At 36.4% G+C, this 6543-nt stretch overlaps 1 pseudogene; it reads left to right on the top strand.

Annotated features, from left to right (window-relative positions):
- The first annotated feature begins 1420 nt into the window (after positions 1–1420).
- On the top strand, positions 1421–1538 carry LOC145260016 (5S ribosomal RNA; annotated as a pseudogene).
- The last annotated feature ends 5005 nt before the right edge of the window (positions 1539–6543 follow it).

The following is a 6543-nucleotide window of genomic DNA, read 5'->3' as shown; positions in this document are numbered from 1 at the left end:
AATTTCTGTTTTGCCGATCATCATTTTTATAGCATATAATAATAAGTGGAAAAATTTATCCTAAATATTGTAGGACCGCATCTTGGCGAGGATATAAAAAAACCGAATTGCAGGATTAAGGCAGTCCAAAATTAATTTCAAGCAAATTATTGATATTTTAAGAAAAGAAAAAGTGAAAACATCTCTTTCTGTAGTGAAGCGAATTAGTCAAAGGTTCGATGTCGAATGCTTGGTAAAAGGGAAATTTGGATCTGTTCGCCCTAGAGTATTCACTTTCAAGGACGTCCACAGGCTTAAATTAACTGTTTTGAAGGATTGAAAGAAATCTTATGTTGACCATAGCAAAGAATTCAAAACAGGGGCTGGAAATTCTCTTTCTAGATATACAATATCTAGACGAATGAAAGAAATGGGGGTTTCTTCTAAAAGGTGTACAAAGAAGCCATTTTTATATAAGAAAAACATCAATGATGGAAATAGATTTTTTTTCGCATGATGGCAAAAAAGATACAGACTGGTTCAGGAATGTTTTCTGGTAAAATGAATCAAGATTTTGTCTTGTTATTGGTGCTCCCGAATAGTACAATCGAAGAACTGGAGAAAGATTTTCACCAAGTTGCATAAAAACGACTTAAACACGAGAATGGAGAGATAATGGTATGGGGAATTTTTACTGCAGCAGGAGTTGGGGAACTTATTAGATGTGAGAAGTCAATCAATGCAAAGGAATAAATTCGAATATTAGAAACAGGACTGTTACCAAGTATCCAGAAGCTGGGAATATCTCAGAACATTATTTTTCAACATGATAATTCCCCTGCACACACTGCTAAAGTAACAAAATACGGTTTTCTGATAATTCAATTAATGTGATATTTTGGCCAGGTCAAAGCCCCGATTTAAACCCAATCGAGAATATTTGGTCTATAATATCTCGTGCATTGGATGGAAGAACCTTTTCGAACAATGATAATCTGTGGGAAGCTATGCAAAAACAATGGTATAGCATCTCCTTTTCACAGTGTTCCACTTTGGTTGAGAGCATGTCTAAAAGGATTGATCTTTTAAAGAAATCAAAAGGGAATGCGATTCCATCCTAAGCATGTATTAAAGTAAATGTCTTGTTCTGTGTTATTAGTCTCGTTTAAGTTTCCTTGTTCAATTGTTCTTTGTTCAATATTGCTTTTAGTGTAATAAAATATATAAAATTTGTTTGGCCCGTTTTTTTTTTTTTTTTTTTTTTTTGCTCACGGTGTATACAACAGTAGTCTATTTCGGATGATCAGCTTCAGCGCTCATTTAATCTGATGATGTAATTCGTATTATTTGGAGTATTCGGACTACTCTTCTCATATTGACTGTTATTTGGATAACACTTTGATCGATGTAACCTCCGGCCTTATTCAGGTGTATCGTGTGGATATACGGCATGATCACGTTTGACACACCGGTTCCCGTCAGATAACCGAAGTTAAGCAACGATGAGCCTGGCCAGTACCAGATGGATGACCATTTGTTACTTCCAGGTGCTGTATGTACTCTCTGCTTATCTTGGCATTGTTTCCAACCGTCTTGGACTCCTCCTTGCCACTGGAATCAAGCAATGCCGATTCAGGAGATGTGTGGTTGGAGATTGTGCAACCCTTGGCTCACAATTACACGCGCAGCTGCTCATACAAGGGTATCCTCTGTCTTTCGAGACTGAACGGAGGCATCGATCGTGTGGAACTCAGGAGTCAGTACTCCAAGAAGTAACCTGCTCTTCTTTCTTCAGCCATGATTGGATTTCATTTGAAATTACAAGCAGATTCCGACTTCGAGAGAAAGATTTGCGAGTTCGACAGGATACAGCTGAGGAAGGTCGGAAGTTAAACATCGAAATGTTGATAAAATACAACCAAGATGAGAGCAATAGTCCGAATGCTAGAAATAATACATTTTTTTTTGATGTTGAAACAGCCAGATTTTATCTGAAAACTTTTTGAACGCATCATAGTCAGAAAAAATGTTTTGTGTCTTGTTTCTTTTTTTTTCACTCATTTTCTATTGAGTTTCGTTTCTTATCTTTTTTCTTTTAATTATTGTTTTAATGAAGATTCTATTAATTTTTCATTTCCATCATTATTTTTTTTAAGTTAACCAATCTCTCATACCGTTTCGTAGGTCAAAGAAAAAAGATTAAATTTTCTAAAAAAAAAAAAAAAACAAACAAAAAAAAATGAAAAGATAATTAAAAATAAAAACAATTAAAACTTAATTAGTTTTCTTTTAATTAAACGATTAATTATCGCATTTCTTTTGAAGTTTTATTAATCTAAATAAACCCGATTCAAGACGGCCGACTTTTTGCTTTTTTAATCAGATGTTCAATTTGTTTGGTCAACTTTTGAATTTAGTCTCTCAACATGTAGTCGTTCAATATTTTTGTAGCAAATTAAACAATAACCAGTATGTATGTACATATTACGTACGTATATATGTATATATGTATGTCTGTATGTATGCATGTAAATATATATATATATATATATATATATATATATATATATATATATATATCGTGATGATAGAAAGATGCAGGAAGTTTGAGAAATAGCTATTAAGCATGCAGCATTGAAATGTGCTTTTAGAAAGCAGGTTTAATCTGCCATTGCTGCTGATTTTCAACAAGAACTGAAATTTACAATCTATGACAGATTCCTTCTGTCTAAAGCTGGTTTGGTGGACCATGTGAAATCACACAATAGAAAACTTGAATCCCTACTGGAGAGAACTTTAATACCTAATGGAGAGAACTTGAATGCCTACTGGAGAAAAATGTGAATGCCAACTATACACTATCCTCGAGTGGCTAAGGTCTCTCTGTACAGGGTTTTCTTAGAACAAGCTTGCGTGAGGATACTTTTCCCTAGAAGTAAACCCTGACCAAATATTCAAAATCACATTTTGTATTCGCTGCCGAAATAAGATCTCATTTCTATAGCTAACCCACATAAGCTGTTACGAGGAATGGGGCACCTTCTCCAAGTGATGTTACCGCAAGTAATAGCACGAAGCTGGATACTCCACTAGACTAAATAAATTCTTGTCCTGGAATCTAGTAAGACCAAGAGATCAAAACGAAAGATATACTGTAACATATGAAAATGGTTAATTGGGGAGAGGAAAATTATGTTCTCAATTTCTTTACTAACTGTGTTTGAGTGATAAAGAACTTTAATGGAACATTCGAATATGTAATTATCTCAAATAGAGTTCAAGTGTTAGACTCAGGTAGTGGGCCCTTGATTTCTGAGAACTTTTTCTGAAGTAAAATAAAACAAAACAAACAAAAAATATTTAGACAAGGCCAACAATTTTATGAGCATGTGCTACCACCCAGACTACACAAGTATTGCTGTAATTTCTGTGGACGAGTCTTCAAATCCACAAGGGGTTTTACAAGACATTCAAAGATTCAGTGGACCAAGTATGCTCGTATTGTATGCTAGTATTGTTCGTCCTTTATGTTGTAAAGGTATTCATTTGAAATTACATGAACCTTCACTCACACACAAAGTTGCAGAGAATTATTCCGACTACTGTTCTCATATTGACTGTAATTTTGATAACACTTTGATCGATGTAACCTCCGGCATTACTCAGGCGTATACGCTAGATATACGACATAATCAGGTTTGACACACCGGTTCCCCGTCAGATCACCGAAGTTAAGCAATGATGAGTCTGGCCAGTATCAGATGGGTGACCATTTGTGGCTTCCAGGTGCTGTACGTACTCTCCGCTTATCTCGGCATTGTTTCCAGTTGTCCTGGACTTCTCCTTGCCAATGGACTCAAGCAGTGCCGATTCAGCAGATGTGTGGTTATATATTGCGCAACCCTTGTCCCGTTATAAACTGTAACTAAACGTACACACACAGAAAACTGTAGATTAGCCGATCACAACGCTGGACGGTCATAGACGAACACAGGTATATACGCACGTCATCTAGATGACTGTAACACGTATATGATGATTGCAACGTCTTGTCAGACGAGTGCCACTCCCTCAGACATTTAAAATTCATGAGCCCAAATGCCTGAGAGAGTATCTATACAAAGATGATGTTACAGAGTCTTAGCTTTGTACGACAGTTAAGTCTCTCTCTGGGTTCAAAATGTTGAGATCCAGCAACAAGCAAGAGCAAGATAGCCAGCAACAAATTAAACTGCAGACCAGCTTAATGCGGGTACTGGTCTTCCGCCTTATGGTTTTTTAAATCAGAGATTTGCTTCTCCTAGAAAGGTTGCCTTCATCACGGCTTACGGGAGCCCTCTCCACCCCAATACACATACACACACACACACACACACACACACACACACACAAATATACACGGTGCTAGTTGGCCGTTGACCCAGAAAAAGAGTTCATTCGCACGTATATACTAAAGTATATACATTCTGATACATTTTAACAAATAGAAGCACACGTATACATAATATATACCCCCGACAATATTATGTTTCACTTAGTTTTTTATCCCTCACTGTTTTCGCTTATTGATAAAGCATAAGGTTAAAAATAACTCGAGCTGTGACAACAGCATATTCCCATCATTGTTTTGACTCTTGAGTATATATCCGTTAATATCTTATATGTTTTTATATAGACTGATGTGGTTCTCGGTTGATTGACTGTGTCTTACTGTGTCGGATATATACTGGAGAGTCAAAAGAATGAAAAGAAAATTTTGTTGTCACAGCCCTAGTCATAACATGATTTGATGGATGGTTCAAGTCAAACAATTCGAAGCATGAAATACGTTATTGAAAATTCGTCAAAAATATTGATATGCCGTAAAATACAATTGAACTAGGTCCTGGATATGACCTTAAACAAATCCAATAGTGAGGCCCCAGCTTGCGGGCTTTGGGGAGTGTGGAGCCACGCTTTAATTACCATTGCTCCCAGGTCCACTCTGACCCGGAGTGGTAGTACCTGTTAGGGTCCCAACTATGGGTTAAATAGAAACCGACTTGAAAACAACAAATATATTCTATTAAAAATAATTTCTTCAAAATCTTTGTATTCGGCATTAAATAACACGAAAAGGGTTGATATGCCGTAAAACAAAAACAACCAACCAACAATTAAACTAATCTTGGCCTTCGGGAAAAGATCACAGTATAGTATCTGTTCTTCAGATGCTACACTTCAATTTCTTGTTCTCTGTCAGTGTAGGAGAAATCCTTCACGACTGAGACAATTTTTATTTTTGTTCCTTTTCTCCACGTTAAAAAAACGACCCTGGTGTCTAACTCTGTCCCGTGGGGAGGCATTGTAAATAGGAACAATTAAACTAATCTCTACTCTATCGCTTGGCCCTTTATCTCTCTAACTCTCCATTTTACTCTCTCTCTATCTCTTTCTCTTTCTCTTTACCTACTCTCTCTATCTACCTCTCTATCTTTCTCTAATTGCACTACTCGTAGATGCAATAAAGACAATGGTAAGAAAATAAAGCTTGAAAAGAGGGAAACAAATTTGATACGCAAAAAAAAAAAAATATGGAATTAGATTTTGCTAACTTTTTTTTTTCTCTCATCAATTATCGCGCCATTTTGTTTGATAAATTGCTACGTATGTAAACAAATGGACGAGACGAAAAGATAAAAAAAGAAAAAAGTTCTGCATTGCAGGAAAGTGTTTCACGACTTAAAATGGCGAAATCACATTAAAACGAAATGAAATACAAAATAAATATGTTTGCTGATATTTCGTTTCAGTTTATGGAAATCGAAAATATGGTTGATGAGGATGAAATATGAGAAAAACATTTTGTGATTCTTTCGGGTGGCGGCCCTGTCGGTGGGGCATTAGAATACGCCGACTGCCCCCCTCCCTACAGAGGGTAAAAGTCCTTCAATGGGGGTCCTGGATATGACCTTAAACTATATCCAGCGGTGAGTCCCCAGCTTGTGGGCTTGGGGGAGTATGGAGCAACCCTTTAATTACCATTGCTCCCAGGTCCACTCTGACCCGGAGTGGTAGTACCTGTTATGGTCCCAACTATGGGTTAAATAGAAACCGACGTGAAAACAACAAATATATTCTATAAAAATATTTTTCTTCAAAATCTTTGGATTCGGCATTAAATAACCCGACAAGGGTTGATATGCCGTAAAACAAAAACAACAAAACCAAACCAAATCTTTCGGGTGAGAAATGCGAGCGAGTCAGAACGAGGCTCAATATATTATTCACGTTCCTTGCTTTGTATCGTCCGTAAATTTGCATTGAAATTAAACTCTCTCTTTTCCATATATCTCTATTTCTTCTCAACAATTATATAAATGCAACTTTGTTTGTTTGTGTTTGTGCGTGTGTGTGTATATATGTGTGTGTGTGTGTGTGTGTGTGTGTGTGTGTATGGGGGGATGTTCCTTATAGACTCCGAAACGGCTGAAAAGATTTTTTTTTTTTTTTTAAATTTACAGAACTTTAGTGTATAAGTCTGGGAGTGATCTTAGTTAAGTTTTGTCTCAGAATACTAAAATA

Source organism: Euprymna scolopes, chromosome 35 (assembly GCF_053919585.1).
Source record: "Euprymna scolopes isolate OS-2025 chromosome 35, ASM5391958v1, whole genome shotgun sequence".
In the NCBI taxonomy this organism is placed as follows: Eukaryota; Metazoa; Mollusca; class Cephalopoda; order Sepiida; family Sepiolidae; genus Euprymna; species Euprymna scolopes.
The sequence above is the reverse complement of the archived record's forward strand: the minus strand, read 5'-3'. Positions and strand labels throughout refer to the sequence as shown.